This window comes from Rhinopithecus bieti, unplaced genomic scaffold, assembly GCF_001698545.2.
Source record: "Rhinopithecus bieti isolate Rb0 unplaced genomic scaffold, ASM169854v2 scaffold_6946, whole genome shotgun sequence".
NCBI classification, from domain to species: Eukaryota; Metazoa; Chordata; class Mammalia; order Primates; family Cercopithecidae; genus Rhinopithecus; species Rhinopithecus bieti.
Window position 1 is genome coordinate 3,223,173 of NW_016805697.1, and position 19,731 is coordinate 3,242,903.

Below are 19,731 nucleotides of genomic sequence, written 5' to 3' on the forward strand. Positions count from 1 at the left end.
ATCCCTCCCCCCTCCCCCGTCCCCACACCCCACGACAGGCCCCAGTGTGTGATGTTCCCCGCCCTGTGTCCAAGCGTTCTCATTTTTCAATTTCCACCTGTGAGTGAGAATATGTGGTGTTTCGTTTTATGTCCTTGTGAAAGTTTGCTCAGAATGATGGTTTCCAGTTTCATCCATGTCCCTACAAAGGACATGAACTCATCTTTTTTTATGGTTGCATAGTATTCCATGGTGTATATGTGCCATATTTTTTTAATCCAGTCTGTCATTGATGGACATTTGGGTTGGTTCCAAGTCTTTGCTATTGTGAATAGTGCCGCAATAAACATAAGTGTGCATGTGTCTTTACAGCAGCTATAAAGACACATGCACCCTTAGGTTCTCCCCTAGCATCCTTTATAGCAGCATGATTTATAATCCTTTAGGTATATGCCCAGTAATGGAATGGCTGGATCAAATGGTATTTCTAGTTCTAGATTCTTGAGGAATTGCCACACTGTCTTCTTCAATGTGCAATGTGCAGATGGGAGGCAGGGGGGCCAAGCAACATGCCCCATACCTGCCCAGTTCCAGGCCTTTGCCCTTGCTGTTCTCACTGCCTGCGGTGCCCATTCCTCCTTACCTACCTGGCCAGAACTCCAAGGCCTCCAAAACACTTCCTCCTTCTTCAATAGCCCCAGATTCATCCAAGCCTGGGCATTCCTCCTTCACTGGACTCTCATAGCATTTTGCATGCAGTTCTTTTATAGCATTTGACTCATTGTGGGGTGACTGCTTGCTTGCCTCTCAGCCTTGGCTCCCCAGCAACCCACTGGGCAGTAAATTCCTGGAGGACAAGAGCTTCAGTCTCCTTCATTGCTGTTTTCAAGTCCAATAGCTGGGCTGTACAAATAGAGCCCTGCTGGTTGTCAAAATACTGAAATATTTTTATGCCGGCTGGTAAGTAGCTGTCTTGTCATCTCCCCTATGATCCTCAGGCCTCCTGTGGTCAAGCAAGTGCAGGGTTAATGGTGAGCATAGCAGGGGTCTCCAGATTGGTCAGTGCCTTGGGTCAAGCCTGTTGTTAAATTTCCAATTTTATCCAGGGAAGACTGTCACAGGGAATGGGCCCTGCCCCCATCCTTCTCTACCAGACACACCCTAGGTTTTTCCCAGGTCTTGAATTCCAGCTCATGAGCAGTCTCGGTGGCTTTTGGAGGCATGGATCTCTGGAAAGAAAAGAAACCTTCCCCCAAGATGTCCAGGTCTGAGGGTGTGATCCTTCCTGTGGCACCCAGCTCTGAGGCAGGCATTAAAGGCTTTAGATTTCAGGCCACAGGCTCTGGGCTGGGGAGGACTTGGCAGCTCTGCTCAGTTGTGGAGCATATGTTGCGGGCCTGGCACCAAGAAAGGCACTGGGGCTCCAAGAGCTGCACTGGGGTGGACCATGCCAGTTTGGAGTTCACAGCCTGGGTGTGGGGACAGACATGTAAGCAGATAATGACAACACAGGGTGATACAGAGGTGGGAGGCTACAGGGGACCTCAGGAGGGCCAGGGTCAGGGAGGGCTACTTAGATAATGGAGAGCTTGGGCCGGAGCTGAGTCCTGAAGAATGACACAGAGGAGCCCTGCCTGGCCCCAGGGTCACTCCCTTCAAGCCACTACTCTTCTGGAAGGCAATGCCCAGTCGTTGCTCTGTCTCGTTTCTGGGCTTGGCCTGCCAAACCACAGTGTGAATAATCACATCAATAATAACCATACCTAAATAATGCTTACTATATTTTACATGTTTGATTTGTGGTAAGTCATTTGGTTTTCATGATGACCCTATAAGGTAGGTGCAATGAATACTTCTCTTTTTTAGATAGAGAAACTGAGGCACAGAATATTTTTGTAACTTGTCCAAGGCCTCAGCAGTAGGATGTGGTAGAGCCAGGATTCAAACCCAGACAGCCTAGCTCTAGGATCTCTATGGGCATAACCAACACACCATGCTGCCTCACACTAGCTCCCAGGATCGCTGTTGGGGCGCTGGCCCCCTGTGATCAGCAGCAGTAGAGGATACCTCAGGTATCTGGACCGTCTTTTCCCCAGAGCGTGTCATGTGGTTGGTAGTCCCCATGTTTTCAGGCACCTGACACCTCTGACATGAGCTCTTGAGGGTCCAGGTGCTTTGTGTGTCTGTCAGATCTGTGACCCACACTGAGAATCCCAGCCACAGGCAATTACAACCCCCACCTCGAAGCCAGTGGTAAGTTCACCACCCATGGAAGATTCTAGGAGCCCAGCCCTGATGGAGGGTCCCTGAAGCTGCAAGGTCCATTGCCCAAACCTGTCTCATTCTTTCCTTTGTCCATGTCCTCACAATGCCCCTCCTCTCCTCTCAGAGAAAGATGCTTGCAGGAGGTGACATTTAAGTTGGATCATGAAAGGTGAGGAGGAGTTTTCCACGCAGAGGAGAGGGGCACAGACATTTCAGGTGGAGGGAGTGGCACAAGCACAGGTGTGGGTGTGTGATGTGTTTGGGAAAGGGGGAATGCCAAGGCTGGGATGATGAGGCTGGGAAGGTAGGTTGGGGCTATGCTCTTGGCCTTCAGTCAGTAGGCAATGGGGAGCCACTAAATAGCCTGGAGCCGAGGACTTAAATGGGCATGCTGGTGTTTTAGAAACACCATAGGGGATGGTTTCACAGGGAGGGGCTGGTGGCAGTCCCGGAGGGAGGCTGGAGCTATGGTCCCCTTATGATAATGGCCTGAATTGAGGTGGTGACAGAGAAGGGGAAGACCAGAGATGCTTTTTAGAACCTGGGACTGTTGACAGTGGGATGAAGGAGGGGGAGGAGTTAAAGCTTGACCCCCAGGTTCCTGGTTTGGGTGACTGGGACTTGGTTTCCCAGGAGGAGGGGTGCATGTGGGTAGAGGGTGGTGAGAAGGCTTTGGACTCTGACTTAGGTGGAGCCCTGGTGGAGAAGTCTCCTGGATGCTTACCTAAACAGGTCAACACAAGAACAAGATCTGGTCTAGAGACAAAGATCTGAGAGTCCTCAGAGGAGGCTGGAACCTGAATCCCTGGAAGGTGTGAAATCCTTCAAGGAGAGTGTGTTGGTGACACCAGGAAGGAGAAGCAGTGTCTGGACCCTGAGAAATGCCAGCAGTTCAGGGGAGGGCTGCAGAGATTAAACTGTGAGGAATAATTCATTCACTCAACAAACTCAGTGCCTCCTATGTGCCAGGCTCTTCTCTGTGAATACTGTGAATGCAGCAGAGAACAAGGCAGAAAAAAACCTTCCCCATGGCAGTACATTTGAGTGGGAAGAGGCAAACAAAAGTAGGACGTGTTACAGTGATAAGTGCTATGGAAGCTGATTAAACAAAGGAGGTTGGAAGGTCAGATGGGGCAGCAATGATAAACGGAGGAGGTGCCACTGAAAAGGTGACTTTGAACAAAGATTTGAAGGAGGTGAGCAAGGTGGATTTTGGGGGAAGACTCTTCTAGAAAGAGGAAGCAGCAAACACAAAGACTCTAAGGCAGGAGTATGTCTGGTACATGGGAAAAATAGCTAGGAAGCCTTGCGGCTATCATAAAAAATGTAAATATTATTATTGCATAATTATTATGTAGTTTTGGTATCTACCCCTGCTGTGTACTGCAATGAGTTTTGTAGGGGTGAGCTTGGGTAAGCCCCTTGACTCTCTGTGCCTTAGTTACCTCATCAATACAATGGGGATAATAATAATATCTACTTATCAGTAAAATTAAATGAGTTAATGTGTGTAAAGTACCTAGCACAGTGCCTGGCACAGAGTGTTTACTGTTATTATTAATTATTATTATTTGAGATGGAGTCTCGCTCTGTCGCCCAGGTTGGAGTGCAGTGGCATGATCTGGGCTCACTGCAAGCTCCGCCTCCTGGGTTCATGCCATTCTCCTGCCTCAGCCTTGTGAGTAGCTGGGACTACAGGCGCCCGCCACCATGCCCGGCTAGCTTTTTGTATTTTTAGTAGAGACGGGGTTTCACCGTGTTAGCCAGGATGATCTCGATCTCCTGACCTCGTGATTTGCCCGCCTCGGTCTCCCAAAGTGCTGGGATTACAGGTGTGAGCCACTGCACCTGGCCATTGTTAACTATTGTTATTATCCTTATTATTTTTATCACCATCATCTCCCTCCTTCTAGACTTTGAACCCTTTAAGGACAGTGGCTATGCATGGTTCTTCCTTGCAGCCCAGGGCTAGCCCATGGCAAGGCTCACAGTATGGGCTCGATAAGGGGAGAGTTTTGGATTGAACAAATGAAAGAATAAATGGCAGGACATGGAAGGCAGCCAGGTCCCTTCTTGCCCCACTCCCGCGGCTCCCCAGACCCCCAGAGTTGGACAGAGCCTGGACTGGCTGGGGCTCAAAGCAGGCACATCCTCAAGTCAGTGTGTGTGGAGCCTCCAGGCCTGACAATCTATTTGTTATTAAGGTAATAAATAAACAAGTTGCTTGTCAGCACGGGGACTGGCACGAGTGCCTTAGAAGATAAATACCGCCTCTGAAATAGACAAATATTTACCATCCTCCAGACGAAGTTGTCAGCCCTGCTAAAGGCCTCCAGGGCTTAGAATAAAGTGAACGTTAAGATATTTTTGTTTTACCCTAATGGAAATATATCCGTGTACTTCTTCAGAGCAAAGAATGTGAAATTGCCTGTCCTTGAGCACTCACTATGTGCCTGGGCCTTCCCACAAGCTCACCACAACCCTTTAGGGCAGGGATTGTGATCGTTTTACAGATGAGGAGACGGAGACTTGAATGAGTTAAGTGACTTGCTGAAGGCCACACAGCTGGAGACGGTAGAGCTAGGATGAATCTGACTCCCAGCCCCGGCTCCGGGTTGCAGCTTCCTGTAGCCAATGTGTTGAGATCCTTAGCTCAATGGGTAGAGTGGAAGGTAGGAAGACAAGCTCCCCTGAGGATGCTGGGGCTGCTTTTGCTTCATGGAATAGACAAATGGAGCCCATGAGGGTCTGTGCACCAGAGTGAGGTGGTCCTGGGAGGGTGGAGTAAGTTGTTTGAATTATAAGACTGGGAGTGTCAGAGATGGCAGAGGCCTTTGAGGTGGAGCATCTCCTGAGTGTGCAGGTAGAGTGATTGTAGCACCTCCCAGATTGCCAAGGTTTGATCCTAGCTCTGTCAGTCATTAGCCGCGTGACCCTGGGCAAGTTACTCAACCCTCTGTGTTTCTGTTTGTTTTTCCATAAAAGGAACATAATAATAGCTTACCTTGAAGGGTTATTAAAAGGATTAAAAGGGTGCAGAAAGTGAGTAGGTACAAAGGACTTAAACTGTGCCTGACACATACCAAACAGTAAATATTAGTTATTATTATTATCACCATTGAGTTGTTTATGTGTCAATCGTTCATTCAGCAAAATTTATGTGCCTGAAGCAGATGTCATCAGTGCCCATTCACATGCACCTGGCACTGACCAATTCTGAGCACAAGGGGCAGGCCAGAAGTAGTGGGGCATTAACACCATGCCTCCCTCTGGCCTCTGCTGCCCAGAGCAGCTCTCAGCCATTGTGTATAGGAGCTGGTAGATAGAAACCCCACTTCTTCTTCCTTTGGGTGGGATAACTCTGAGACAGGAGTCCTATGCTGGCTCCCAGAGTTAGGTTCTAGTTACTCATGGAGGTAACTTGCTCGAAAAATGCATCCTTGTTGGTGCTTTCCCTGCTCTGTCCCACCTCTCAGTGTCCCTTCAGTGTCAGTTGGGGTCGTTTCCCAAATTCACGACCTGCACTTGAGTCCTTGCTTTGGAATCTGCTTCTGGGAAAAACCAAACTAAGGCAATTCCTAAAATGCCTCATATCCTATGTTTGGTACAGCTGAGCCAGATGAAGTGGGGATGGGGAGATGGGGAGGGAATTTCTAGCAGAGGGAACGACGTTTGCAAAGACACGGAAGTGAGCGAATTATGCTTGGCAAAGGGTGAAGACAGCAATATGGCTGACACAGAGGGCTAACTGACTTAAAATTCAAATTTAAGTTTGGCCATGATGTGGACAGGCCAAAGATCCCTCTGATGGCTGTGAGGAGGAGTCTGCTCAATCACCCCAATTTAAATATTTGAGGAGATTTAAATTGGCAAAGGATGGGGTGTCCATCTGCATTTTTCTCCTGGAAGTCCCCAACAATGTTCGTTAGCTTGAGGATGGTTTTAACTAGTTGAACTTCATTAGAAAACACCAGTAATTGTTGACGAACCCCATTGCAGCACCTAAAAGCTGTGAAGGCAACTGAACAGCTTCTGGAACTGGTACAGATAAGAGGCTCAGCTCAGTCCTAGGGAGCTCAGAAATGAGCTCTGCTCCCCACAGGGGTCAGGGGCAGAGCCTGGCCTCTTCCTCTCCCTAGATGAAGTTTTCCTTTCCTCATGTCCCTCCTCCAAAATCATCCCTTCTACACACACACACACACACACACACACCCCTTCTGTTCTTCTCATGCCTCTGCAGTAGTTTTTGGATGCTTACTCTCTTTGTCATCCACTTCAGCAAAAAGTCCCTGAGCTTGTACTCATGCAGGATTCTGTGCAAGGCCCCAGACACCCAGAGATGCCTCAGATGTAGCTCTGTGCCCCAGAGAATCTCCCACTCTGGACAAGGAGATAGATATGTACATTGACAAGGGCAATGTAGTCAAGAAGATGTTTCAACAGAAATTCAGAGGGAGGAATTAATTAAATCTAGGGAAGAGCTCATGGAAATCATTTTAACAGCAGTGAAGTCAAAGTAGGGTTTTGAAGGATGCAGAAGAGTTAGGTACTGCTTTTCCTTGATCAGGCATGTGCCTTCCTAAGAGGATGAGCATCAGACTCTGCCCAACTTTCAGCTTCTTCCTCTAGTTCAGACCCCTCCACAGCCAGATACATTTAGGCCCTCCCTGTCCTCAGCCACACTTTGAATCTCACCCATCGTGGTGGGAAGCAGGAAGTGCCTGAGAACCTTGGCCTGGGACCAGCACAACCCCTCCTCACCACTTTGCTTTTGAACTCCTGAGCTGGAGCTCCCCTCCCAACCTTGTGAACCTTGGGGCTTCTTTAGTTTCCCCAGGGAGACCCTTGCATTTCATGCTCTTTTACCTCATATGGAGCCTCTGCCTTAGTCCTCCATCCTGGGTGGATACAGTCTGAATTTCCCCTTTTAATCTGTGACTCTTACATAAGCCTCGGTCACAAAGTTCCTTTTGCCATTACTCTCAAGGTTCTTGGAGCCCCATTGTAGAAATACTGCTGATATCCCAGAATTCCAAGGTGGATGTGCAGATGAGATTTCCAGTGACACCCAGCAGGCTTCACGTGGAAGGTGGTATAGTGTAAAGATTGGGCATTCAGGCTTTACCCTTAGAGTGGTGTTGCTTTGAATCTGCATCTGCCCCTTCTTTTGCCTTTGGTGAGTAACTAACCTCTCTGAGCATCAGTCTCCTCTTGTGTAAAATGAAGACATGATAACCTGCCTTACAGTAGTAAGATATAAGTTACATAAAAGGCTAAGTTTAGTACCTCTCAGGGTGTCAGGAGGAAAAGATGATCTCGTGCCTCCCATCAACACCCAAATAGTTATCTACCTCTGGCCTGGAATCCTCCCTGCAGAGCTGGGGCATCCTACTTCACCTGCTTTATTCCTTTGCTGTCTCCCGCTCTAGATTATGAGATCCCTGATGGACTCCAAATCCATTATCTGATTTATTTTATATTTAGAATATGAGGTGGGTCCAGAGAGGTGGTCTGAGGGTCTCAGGGTCATACAGACAGGTAGAGTCTGAGTGGGTCCTTGGACCTGGATCTGGCTGAGTCCATGCTCAAATATGTTAGAGCCTGGGAGATTCTGAAACATTCTCATAGACTATTCTGAAGATGCTGAATATTTTGGTCAACCAACATGGTTCCAATCTCAGTTTCTCTCTACTAACACTGAAAATTTGCAAAAATTCAGAATTTGTGAGTGGGCCTGAAATTCACCTTTGCATTTTCCATTAAAAGTCTTAGCAAAGGTAATTATTTCTGAAGAAAAAATGTCTGTGGGGATGTTTAATTTATATTAATTATATTAACATTATGTACCCATGGCAAAGCATGGTTTTGATGGGCAATAGAATATGCCACTTGTAGAGATGTGGGACAGAACAAACTTCCTTGCTTTCATCCTGAAATTCCCTTTTTAATTTGTCAAGCAGCTCTGAGCTCCTCCCCTAAAGCCACACTAATTCTGACTGTTTCTTTTTCATGTGCTTTTATAATGGGACAGTCCCCTGCCCCTGCCATCCACTGTGCCTTACTAATGTTGAAGATGAGAGCAGAGTGGTGAAAGGAAAGAGTTCCGAAGCCCAGTCCTAGATCCTCCACTGATTCTTTGTGTCCTTGGACAAGTTATTTAACCTTTCTGAGCGCTTGAGTAGCATTCAAATCTCTCTTTCTCCCAACTTCTTTTTCGTGACCTCAGATGTCATTTGTATTCCACACATCCCTAAGTCTTCCAGCCAAACAGACTTACTTCCCATTCCAGGAACATGCCCCATGCTCTCTTCTGTCTTCACCAGGAATATTTTCCTTTCTTTGCCATTAAAATCCCATGCATTTTTAAAGACTCAAATGAGAAACTTTTCCATTAAGTTTTTCTCCCAGTAGGCTGTGAGCCTCCTGCTAGAATCACATTCTGCCTAGCATTAGAATTCTTGTAGACATAATCTTTCCATCACTAGACTGTAAGCTCCCTGAAGGTACAGTCATTATCTTCTATATCCACTCAAATCTACATCGTAGACTAAGGGTGTATGGCTGTAAGTGGAGGAGCTGGAATTCAAAGTTGTGGATTTTGACTGCAAAGCCGCTATGTGATGGTTCATTTTATGTGTCAACTTGGCTGGGTGAGGGATACCCAGATGACTGGTAACACATTACTTCTTGTTGTGTTTGTGAGGGTGTTTCCAGAAGATGTAAGCATTTGAATCAGTAGACGGAGTAAAGCATATCTCTCTTATCAGTGTGGGCAGGCATCTTCCAATCCGCTGAGGGCCTGGATGGAAAAAAAAGGTGGAGGAAGGGTGAATTCACTATCTCTACTTGAACTGGGACATCCTTTTTTTTCTGCATTTGGACTTCAGAGCTCCTGGTTCTGAGACCTTCAGACTCTGACTGAATCATACCACTGACATTCCTGGTTCTCTACCTTGCAGACAAAATATTGTGGGGCTTCCTGGCCTCTGTAATTATATGAACTAATTCTCATAATAAATCCCCTGTTGTCTGTCTATCTATCTATCTATCTATCTATCTATCTATCTATCTATCTATCTATCTATCTATCTGTCAATCTGTCATCTATTTATCTCATTGGTTCTGTTTCTCTGGAAAATCCTGAATAATATACCTTGATTCTATATCCTTATGGGATGGATGAAAGAACCTCAGTTTCCCTAGCTTTCAAATGCAAATAATATTCTGTACTTTGTGTTACTTGTAAGGGCAAATCATAAACTCTAAAGCTCTCTTCTTCCCAGGGGGTTATAGGATGGCGCTTGTTTCTTGGATGAACAGCCTGGAAATTCAGCAGGAATTCAGTAGCAGATCTATTTTAGGGACTTCACCATGGAGCCCATTTACTGGATCTTGGGGATGTTCAGGCTTGAGACTGACTATTCCTTGTTTCTGAGCTTTGAGGTGGGTGGGTCTCAAGCTAAGAGGGATTCTGAGCTGGCTTCCAGTCAGCCTTCTTACCATTTGGCATCCACTCTCCTAATCTCTTTGTGATCCAGTGTCTAGTCAAGAAACATTGACTGAGTCCTACTATGTGTCATGCATTGGGCTATCCCTGGGAATACAAAGATTAACCAGACACTCTCCTTGTCCTCCAGGAGAAGGTGGAAATGTGAACAGATAATGGCAACCCAGGGAGACATGTGTTATAGTAGAGGGCAGCCTAGGGCTCATGGTGTCCCAGAGTAGGGATCATAGGAGATCTGAGAGATCACATTTCCTGCCTCTAGTTTTTTCTGGCCTGTGAATGACATTAACTCATTGTAAGGTCTTAGATTACATTTCTTCTCTGGCCTTAGTTTTCTTTCTCTACACAGCAGGGCAAGTGGACTCAGTGGTGCTCCAGATCTTACCCTATGTACTCACCTCTTGTGCTCATGCTGTTGGGCACCATGCAGTCCTCCTTGTACCCTCTGTATTTCTCAAGAGGCAGAGGCCTCCTCAGAGCTCCAAGTCACATCAGGTAGAAGCCTTGGCAGTGGGGGACAGGAAGGCTGACTCTGGGACTTCCATAGAGGTTCCAGGATTTCTTTTGGTATCTGCCAGTGTTGGACATGGCCAGGCCTGCTCTGGGCACATTGTCTACCCTCCAAGTCATGGGGAAAGCTGCTTCTTGTGATCATTGTACCAGGACCTGAGAGTGCAATGGCAAGCAAAAACAGACACGATTTGTAGCCTCATGGAGTTCACTCATGGAACTCCAGGTCCTCATGGAGTCCAGTTAGAGAGAAAGTATTAATAAAACAGGCACATAAATGAATGTATAATTATATCCTGGGGTAAGTGCTGGAGTGCGAAAAACATAGTCCTAGGAGAGCAAGTATAATGAGGATTGAAGAATAGGTTTAGCAGCATGAGGTCATTATTGAGAGTTGTTTTGTCAGGATGATGAGTCCAGAAGCCACGTGGGAGTGAACTGAGAAGCAAGCTGGAGGTGAAGAATTGGAGGTGGTCAGTGTAGATAACTCTCAACCAGTGAGCACTGAAAGGGCAGGGAAGAGCTTTTGATGTCTTCCATGGCAAGCACTTTAAAAAAGATTACAAAGAGATTCACAGACATCATCTTTTGTAATCTTTAGAACAATCTTGTGACATGGGAGGGTCAGGTTTTGTTTCCACTTGACGTATGAAAAAAATGGAAATCCAGAAAGGTTTTGTGTCTTGAGTAGAGCATTCATAGAAGAGCCAGGACTGGAACTGAAGTCCCCAGAATCCCTACCCTTCTTCCACTTTCCAAATAAAATGCCATCTGTCTGGAGGTTATTTGAATGAATGAGGACTGTATTCATCACACTCAAGTTTTCTTTATTACATTTTCTCTCCTCAGGCCCTACAGATTCAGGACCACGGCCAGCACCCACACTGCCTTCCGTAAACACTGAGCTAAACCTAGAGCCTCGGTGATGAGATCAGCCCTGCCTTTGTAAGTTGGTTTTCTCAACAAACATCAACTGAACATCTACTAAGCATAAGGTGAGATGACAGGTTCTGGGGACATGGAACTAGAGAACTGCCCATAAGGAGCCCACAGTCTAGGATGGACAAGACATGGACACAGAGTGTGAGAATGTGCACGGGGTTGTGGGATCCTAAAGGAGAGTGAGGGTCAAAGAAGGCTTCCTGGAGGAGACAGCCTGAGGCGAATCTTGAAGACAGAAGATGGCAGTGAGGAGCTACTGAGGGGTTTTAAGCGGGGATGTGACAAGGTCACATGTGTGTTTTAGAGAGATTTCTGGTGCAATGTGAGAATAGAGGAAGGGTGAGAGAAGAGATAAGGAATGACTCAGGAGACTGAATAAGAAGTCTCCCAAAGCACATTTTAAAAGGCATAGCCAGGTTTTAATCTTGTTTAAAGATTAAATATTCTGTGTTTTATATGTTTTCTTTTGGCATTGGAAAGTTTCACTTTCTTGACCAGCAGAAGCTGATACTGAGGGAATTATATTGCTGGTGGGCAGGAGGAAAATGAAATGCAGAGAAACAGGTAAGGGGGAGAATCTGATTTGTTGAGCTGTTGTCATGCATCAGCACTATGCTAGGTGCTTTTTACATAGTCTCATTTAATTCTCCCAACAACCTGTGAAGTAATGAGGTCTTCATAGTTTATAACAACAAACTGAGGATTAGAGAGGTTAATTACCTGTAGCCCATGGCCAAACACACAGATAAAAGGAAGAGGCAGGATTTGAACCCAGGTCTGCATTGTTCCAAATGCCTCACATTCCTTTCTCATGCATATGTGATCTCAGTGGAGAATGTGGTGGAGACCTAGCTGACAGAAGCGCAGAGCAAGGCCCCTGGGCACCTACCCCTGCAGCCTTCTTGTTCACACACAAAGGAATAATCACAATAAGCATTCTTTCCTCAGCTTCTAAGTACAGGAGATTTAGAAGGCTACAGATAGACTCAGTATGTGTGACATAGTCACTCCTAGGCTAGGTGGGTTTTACTTGCTTCTTACCACCCCATGGTATCACATCTCGCAGGAAAGAGTGCTTCTGTATTCAGGGACAAGAAGATAAGAGGTTTCATATCAGTGCCAATTACCTTCTTTGACACCCCTAAGGTGCCCTTGGCCCCCAAATTTTGGAGACTGCACCATTCTCTCTGGGCCTTTTGTGGCGGCTGTGGCAGTGTCTGCCGCAGAGCCTGAGGAAGCTTTATGGAGATGGTCACACTCCAGTGCCCAGCCTACTTGTTGGAACTTTCCAGAAATATTGCACTGCAGACATTTTCCACACCGTTATGCTAATGGAATCAGGAAAAATCAATTGTCCTTAAGGAACAGGGGAATGAGACGTGCTGTAAATGCCACAGGATGAGTGATTGGCTGATTGCTTGCCCGCGATCGGAGCGCATCTCATCCCTACATTATTCTGATGAATTTTTATGGCATGCCTCCTTTCTTGCTTGCTCCCACCCCCCCTTAGCTGGGGAAGAAGGTTTATGGCTTGCAGCTTCTCAGTTGATTGAATGCAGCTGGCATTGTTGCAGCAGAGGACAAATAGGTACATTTGCTTTACAGGCTGAGAAAAGTGGGTTTGGAGAAATTGCACAGCCACGTCCCTCTGCAACAAAGGTGCCCTTAAAATGCAGATATTTTAATGAAATGACTTTATTCTCCTTCCAGGCTGTCCCTAATCTTTCTGTCAGAGGAAAGGGCAAAAAAAAAAAAAAAAAAAGGTTGGGGAAAAGAAATGTATAGCTTGTGATTCTGCGGAAATCCGATTTTTCATTCTTATCACAAAGGACGCTAACGAAGGCATTTCATTAGTATTCATTTTAGGCCAATGTGATTTTCTCCTCTTTGCTAACACAAAAATAAATAAATAAACAGTCAAGCTATGTCTGGGAAACTGCCGACAAGACGGCTTGGAGCAGAGGTCAGCATTTTCTGGAATGAGTGTACACCGCATTCAGTAAGGTGGCCAAGAAAATGGATCCAGCTCAAATAGAGGCCATCTGGGGCAGAGAAGAGACAAGGTTTGGGATGCAGACAGGTCCCTTGGGTTTCCAAGCTGTTGTCCAGCTTGGCCATGGCAGTTTGTGGACCGGAGAAGGCAAACAGGCTGTGACTACTGTTTTCCATGGGGAGTTAGCTGCAGCTGATACTCTGTGCCTGGCTGCTGGTTCTGAGGATGGGGATACTTCAATCCTGGCCAGGGCACTAGGCAACTCCTATTGTTCTTCTTTCCTGTTTCTTCCTCAAGGGAAACTAAGCCCTGTTGAGGGCTGGGAAATCCTACTGGGTGAAAATCTGGGAGTGTTTGGCTGGAAAGAGGAGATTTGGGGACACAGCTGTTGTCTTCATCCATCCAAGGGAGTATTGTGGACGGAGAAGCAGGCTTATTGTATTGGACTTCAGAGGGCTAAACTAGACTCAGTAGGTGGAAGTGACAGCGCGGCAGAGAAATCCATCAGATTTGAGATCAAATTTCGGATCAAGCATTTTCTGAAGATGTCCGCAGGCAAGTCTCTGAGCCTCCATGTCCACATTTTTAAAAGGAAGTAAATGAGAATAAACCCAATGTATTCTTTCCAGGCTACTGGAAAGTACAGTAACTTGGAAGTTACTGTGCTAGGAAGTGGCTCTCAGTGACTCCTTTGTAGAGAAAGGGAAACCCAGATTCAGAGGTGGTAAGTAGCACAGCCTCTGGAAAACAGGACCCTAGACTCCGAGGCCAGAGCCCCTTGCCTGCCCCAGCCAAGGGCATCCTTGTTCAGCTACTTCTCAGGGCTGCTGTATGGAAGAGGTGAGTGAGACACACAAGCAGAACACTGTTTGTTCTTGGATAAAAATTCTTACCCAGTTCACCTCAAAAACCAAGTCATCTGACATATTTCCATCTCTCTGGGGCTGTACACTCCTGGAGGCCAGTGTCCCTTTGTACTCTCTGTGCTTAATTCAGACATTTCAGCAATTCCTGACTTGCCTTAACATGCTGTGTCTTTTGATACTTCCTGGTCCTGGCCTATGCTACTGTCCCTGCATGGAACATTCTCCTCGGCCTTTTTCATTTGGCTGAGTCTCATCCATCCTTCGACTCAGATTCTACAGCTTCTGAAAAAACTTCCTTGACACCCCACACAGGCCTGTTATTCTCTCTGCTCTTGTTGGGTCACTGTGTAGTTGTTTATAGAACCACAATGACACTATTAATAGTAACACAATGTGCAGTAGGAATCATGGTGTCAGGCTGACCTGAGTTCAAATCTTGACACTGCTGTGTAATCATGAATGAGTTACCTAAACTCTCTGAGCCTCCCTTTCCTCACTGGTCGATGGTGATAGTTATAGTAATGGTACCTATTTGGAGAATTCAATGAGAAATATTTGTAAAGTACTTTCTCAGTGCTTGGCACATAGGAGACCTCAGGCAATTCAAAATGAATGACTGAATAAAGTTTCTTTTAGGTTGGCTAGAAATATTGATAGAGGTGACCAAGGACTCATTTATTTTTCCGTTCCCTCACTCCTCTTGTCCATTTTCCCCTGGCCTTATTCCTTTCTGCCTGTGCCATGAATGATAATTAACACCCACAGTGTGCCAGGCAGTTAGGGGCAGACCCAGGATAGAACTAGGGTCTCTGAGGCTCTAGCGTAGGACTCTTTTTCATCGTCCCTCTCCCAAGCAGGTAGCTTCTCAAGGCAGGTGTTGCATCTTTTTTACCTGTCTCCCCTGCTGTGCCTCCCACAGGTTAGGCCCCACCGTGGGTGGTCTGTGAAGTCTGTGAAGGGCTGGGGTCGTGGGCTCACTGGCAGGGGGTTCTGGAGCCCAGTTCAATCTCTGCCTGCCTGTGCAACCCCGAGGCCATCAGTTTTCTCATCTATCAGGGAGTGGCCCTACTTCCTGCCAGACCTGCTGCACTGGGCTATTGTTAATCAGAGAGGAAGAGGAGGGTGCTTTGTCAGCTCTCATGCATGGTAGGGGTTGAAGCTATTGCTGCTGTTTCTGTGTCCTTGTTGTTGTTATTGCCTCTCAAAATAAAAAAAGTCCCCACAGTCAGGGTCCTGGAGCCAGTCTGTTAGAGGAGATGGCTCTGCCCTTGAAAGCCACTCTCTCGGTCTGGCGTTTCCTGTGAGTAATTTGAAACTGGGGCCCAGGGAACTGAACTCCAGTTAATGGTTTTCAATAAAGAATTAAGTGCTGCTTGTCAGGCTGGCGCTGGGGCCCGGCTTCCCGGAAAGGGGGAGAGTGCTGGGGGGTGGGGAGCAGTTACGTGCGTTTAGGGATGCGTTTGCATTTTCTGGTCAGTTAGGCAGTCTGATGAAAAAGGGATAAGATCAGGCCACAACAGCCAGAGGGCAGAGGTGGTGGTGGTGGGTGGGGAGCAAGAGAGACTCAGACCTCGCACTGTGTAGGCTGCAGGGAGGGAGTAATGGTCATTGCCATTAGAGCTAGATCAGCTGTTTCTACAAAAAGCCTGTTAGGCACCTGGCTCTTGCCCCCTCCCCTTGGGGCAGCCCCTGTGGGAAGGAATGCTGAAGCTTTTCCTGCTAGTGCTGCCTTCCACAGCAGACATCACCTTTATAATAACCACAGCTCTCCTTACATGCTTTCTGCATAAAATACTTCTTTAAAGCTTCATTTACAACCCTAAAAAGTTGCTAGTACTTTCATCACTCTTGTTTTTCAGATAAGGAAATTGAGGTACAGAGAAGTTAAGTAATCTTGCCCAAGGTTACACAGCTTCTGGAGTAGGAGATCAGGGCTTCAAACCTAGGTACTCCGGAACCAACATTATGCTGTTCAGCCACTCTGCGGTATTGCCTGTTATAGGGTCTTGAATTCTTTTTCTCCAGCCTAGGAGGTTGGCAGAGGAGGGTCATTCACTCCATCTCATAGCTGAGGAGACAGGGTCTGCGGGGTGTTGTGCCTCTGCCAGGAGACCAGAGAGAGGGAGAGGTAAATCAGGCATCCAGACAGGGGGAGAAGGACAAAGGCCCCACAAGAAAGGTATTTGGTAGCAAGTATCAAAAGACTTAAAAATGTTCATATCCTTTGTCCTAGTATTTCTGTTTCTGGGCGTCTGCTCTAAGGAAGTAATCTTTCCAAAATAAGACAATTCTAAATAAAAAAAAGATTGATTATTTATAATATCAAATGATTGGAAGCAATTTAAGTACCTAACCATTGGAAATGGTTGAATAAAATCTGGTGTTTACACTCAATTTGACAGTCTGTAGCCATGAAAAATAATGGTTCTGAAGGCAACATAGTAATCTGAAAGAATGCTTATGATATAATGTTAAATAAGGAGAAAAGTAAAAACCAAATTGTATGAATAATAAAATCTCAAGTATGTACCAAACATGCAGGAGATAAGCAAAATAATAGTTGCTGTGTTGGGATGATGAAATTGAAAGTTCTTTTACTTTGTTTTCAACTTTCTATAATGTGTTGCTTCAAGTATAGAGAAATTGATGGACTTGGTCCACAATATTGTTGTATGACCTAGGAAAAGCTACATCTCTCTATGCTTCAGTTTCCTAATCAGTAAATATGGATAAAGTCTCCTTTTTCCTGGTTGCTGTATTTAATGAGATAATAGACATAGTGTACCTAGCAGGAGGCCTGTGCATAGTATGATGCACAATTACTACCCTGAACTTTATTCTGTTTCTCACATGATGTCTTCTGACTTATTGATATTTGCACAGTGAGGCTGGGATAGCCAGGCCCAAACCTGTATCGGAGATACGAGGGCTTCCCAGAATCAAGCACAGATATATCACTCCTCCACTGCCTTACATCTGCCAAAAGAATGAAGGCCAGATCCTCCAGGGAGAGTCAGCTGGACCTCAAGCCCCTAGGCAGCTGCTGAGATTGACTTCTTCTGAGGGTGTCTCTGAGAAACACACACCACTAAGCTGGCCTTCTTTTCTGAGAACTTCTGGTGGGGCATAGAGACTTGTGTGGTTGTGATGCTGCCTGCTGGGGGACCCATAGGCCATCAATTTTCTCATTCATTTGTTCATTCATTACTCATTTACTTTCTCATTCGCTGCATCATGTAGATGAGCCTTATTGAATGTTGACCCCATACCTACTGGGCGTAGGGGTCGGGGTCTGTACAAGGGGCTTTCACTTATCTTAGCTTATTGAATCCTCACATTTGCATTGCAGAAGAGGTTCACTTAGCTAAGCATGACAATTTTTAAAAGCAAGATACAAATGAATGTCTCTCCTCACATAGGCAGTCAGTTAGTCCCCGGCCCTGTCAACTCTGTCTTATTGCCTCTCAGATCTAATCCTTCTGCTTCCGCCCTCAGCTTCAGTACTCTTTTTGCCAGAGTCATCTTTATAAAACCCAAGCCTGACCTTAGGAGAACATCCCTGTTCAGCCTGTAAAAACCAGTTTCTTTTGGTCTGATCTCCCACAATCTACCCCAACACACAGCCACTTCTTCTGCACCTCAGTGCCCCTTTATGGCTTATGCTTCATACACTCTTCCTACTTTCTAGAATGCCTTTCCTACACGACAGACTCTAACCCATCCTCTAAAACCTCGCTCAACTACTGCTCCTCTTTGGCTCCCGTAAAGGATTTGCTGCTCCCCTTCTGTGCCCATCTCTCACTGTACTGCAGTAACTTCCAAGTCTGTTCTCCTCCCACTCTAGGACCATGCATTCCTCAAGGGCAGAGATGATGCCTTTTTATTTTTGTGTCCCCAGAGCTTAGCTCAGAGCCTGGCACAAGCAGAGGCCCAGTGAGTGTTTGTTGAGTGAATTATGAATGACAGTGTGATCTCAGGGCCTCCACTAGGGAGGAGCAATACGGCTCTTTGACCTCTTGGGAATGGGAAGTGTTCTCAGCTGAATCTCTTGGCAGACACTTTCCAGCATCACCAGCTGCTCACTCCCCAAAGGCCCTGTCTCTGCTCAGCCCCCCAGCTGATATGAGAACATTTGGCCGTAAACCTGGCTAGCTGTGGGATTGCGGCCAGCACCTTGCAGAGAGCTCATCCTGGCAAAGCCTTGACCTGAACTTCTGGGCATGCATGAATGCTTACGGTCTGGTCTTGCCACATCCCAGCCCCATGCTGTGCCTCTATGCCCCCTTATGCTCCAGGCTATAGCACTACTGAAAAGTTTCCTGAAGGCATCTTGTGATTTCACTTTTCTTTATGGTTCCTTCTGCCTGGGATGTTCTCCATCTGCCCACCCTTCCATCTTTGCTTAGTGAATTCCTACTGATTCTTCTTGGTTCAGGTGTCACCTCTCTTCTGGGGCAGGAGCCTGCCCTGAGCACCTCCCAGTCTCTGAGGGCACCTCCATCATGATACTGTTCACACTGTGTTGTCATTATCTGTTTATTTTCCCAAAAAGTCTGTGGGCTCCCTGAAGGCAGACACTTGGTTTAATTCACTTTGGTGTCCTTAGTACCTTGATCACAGTAGCTGCTCACAAGTATGTGCTGCATGGGTGAATGGTTGGATGGATATGTGGGTAAATTGTGCTAAGACCCTTCCCTATTGCTCTGAGTCAAATAAGTGGTACACTGTCCATGAAGGGGACCTGAGAACGCTCCCCAGTGCAGCAGTGGGTTGGAGAGAGGCCTGGGCTTCAGGACCAGCTCTGCTTCCAATCGGTTCTGAGTTCTCTCTTCACCTGTCTAAATTTGTTTCCTGACCTCTTAAATGGGAATTACAACCCTTGCTCATCATACCTAGTAGAGTAATTGTGAGGATCAAATGAAACAATGTCTCTAAAATTGTTTTGCAAACTATGAAGTGCTGTGTTTTTACTCTCTGTGGGGGAAAGTTCAGTGCTGTCAGGTGGCAATGCCCACTAGGGGGAGTGGCAGAGCAGGCCAGGCCTTTATATTGGAGACATGGGGACAGTGGATGCCAGCTGTGGGGTAGAACTTAGGCTGGCCCAGAAAGAGGGGATGCAGGGTCCAGGACGCTTCACTCCTCAGCACTTCTCTCCAGGTTTAAAGGGCTAGCTGGGCTATCTTTGAATTGCTAGAGGAGAAGGAAATTAGAAAAAGAAAACCTGGCCTGATGGCAAGGGGGCAGCCCTAGCACTGCCTTATTGTGGGAGTGGGAGGTGGGAGTGGGAGATAGCTATGGGCAGGCAGAAAGTGTAGGACTTCAGCTTCTTTCCTTTAGGCACTGTTTTCTGTGACTAGCTCAAGAGCCTGGATGTCAGGGCTCTGAGGTCATTGTCTGACCAGTATAATGCATATCTACTGGCTTATGGAATGCCACCTTATTGGGACAGGGTCTGGGTCTGCACATACCTCTCTCCATGGGTGCTTGAAATCTGCAGGCTTGGCCTACAGTTGATTAGCATCCTCTTTGCTGGGTCGGGTGGGACCAGACAAGGAGACCAGCTGGAGGAGAGCTCTGTAACCCAATTTGCTGTGCAGAGAAGCCAGTCTGTCTGGCAAGAGCTAATTGGAAAGCTGCTTCCTCTAAGCCTGGACCCAGGAGGGCCTTAG

General features: G+C 46.6%; 1 long non-coding RNA gene across 1 annotated transcript in view; it reads left to right on the forward strand.

Annotated features, from left to right (window-relative positions):
* The window catches only part of LOC108530551 (uncharacterized), a 45,974-nt gene extending 32,250 nt beyond the window's left edge, over nt 1–13,724 (forward strand). The window contains exons 2-3 of the long non-coding RNA XR_001885877.1: nt 11,111–11,256; nt 13,494–13,724. This is a non-coding gene — a long non-coding RNA (uncharacterized LOC108530551). The remainder of the gene's footprint in view (nt 1–11,110; nt 11,257–13,493) is intronic.
* Nucleotides 13,725–19,731: the final 6,007 nt, after the last annotated feature.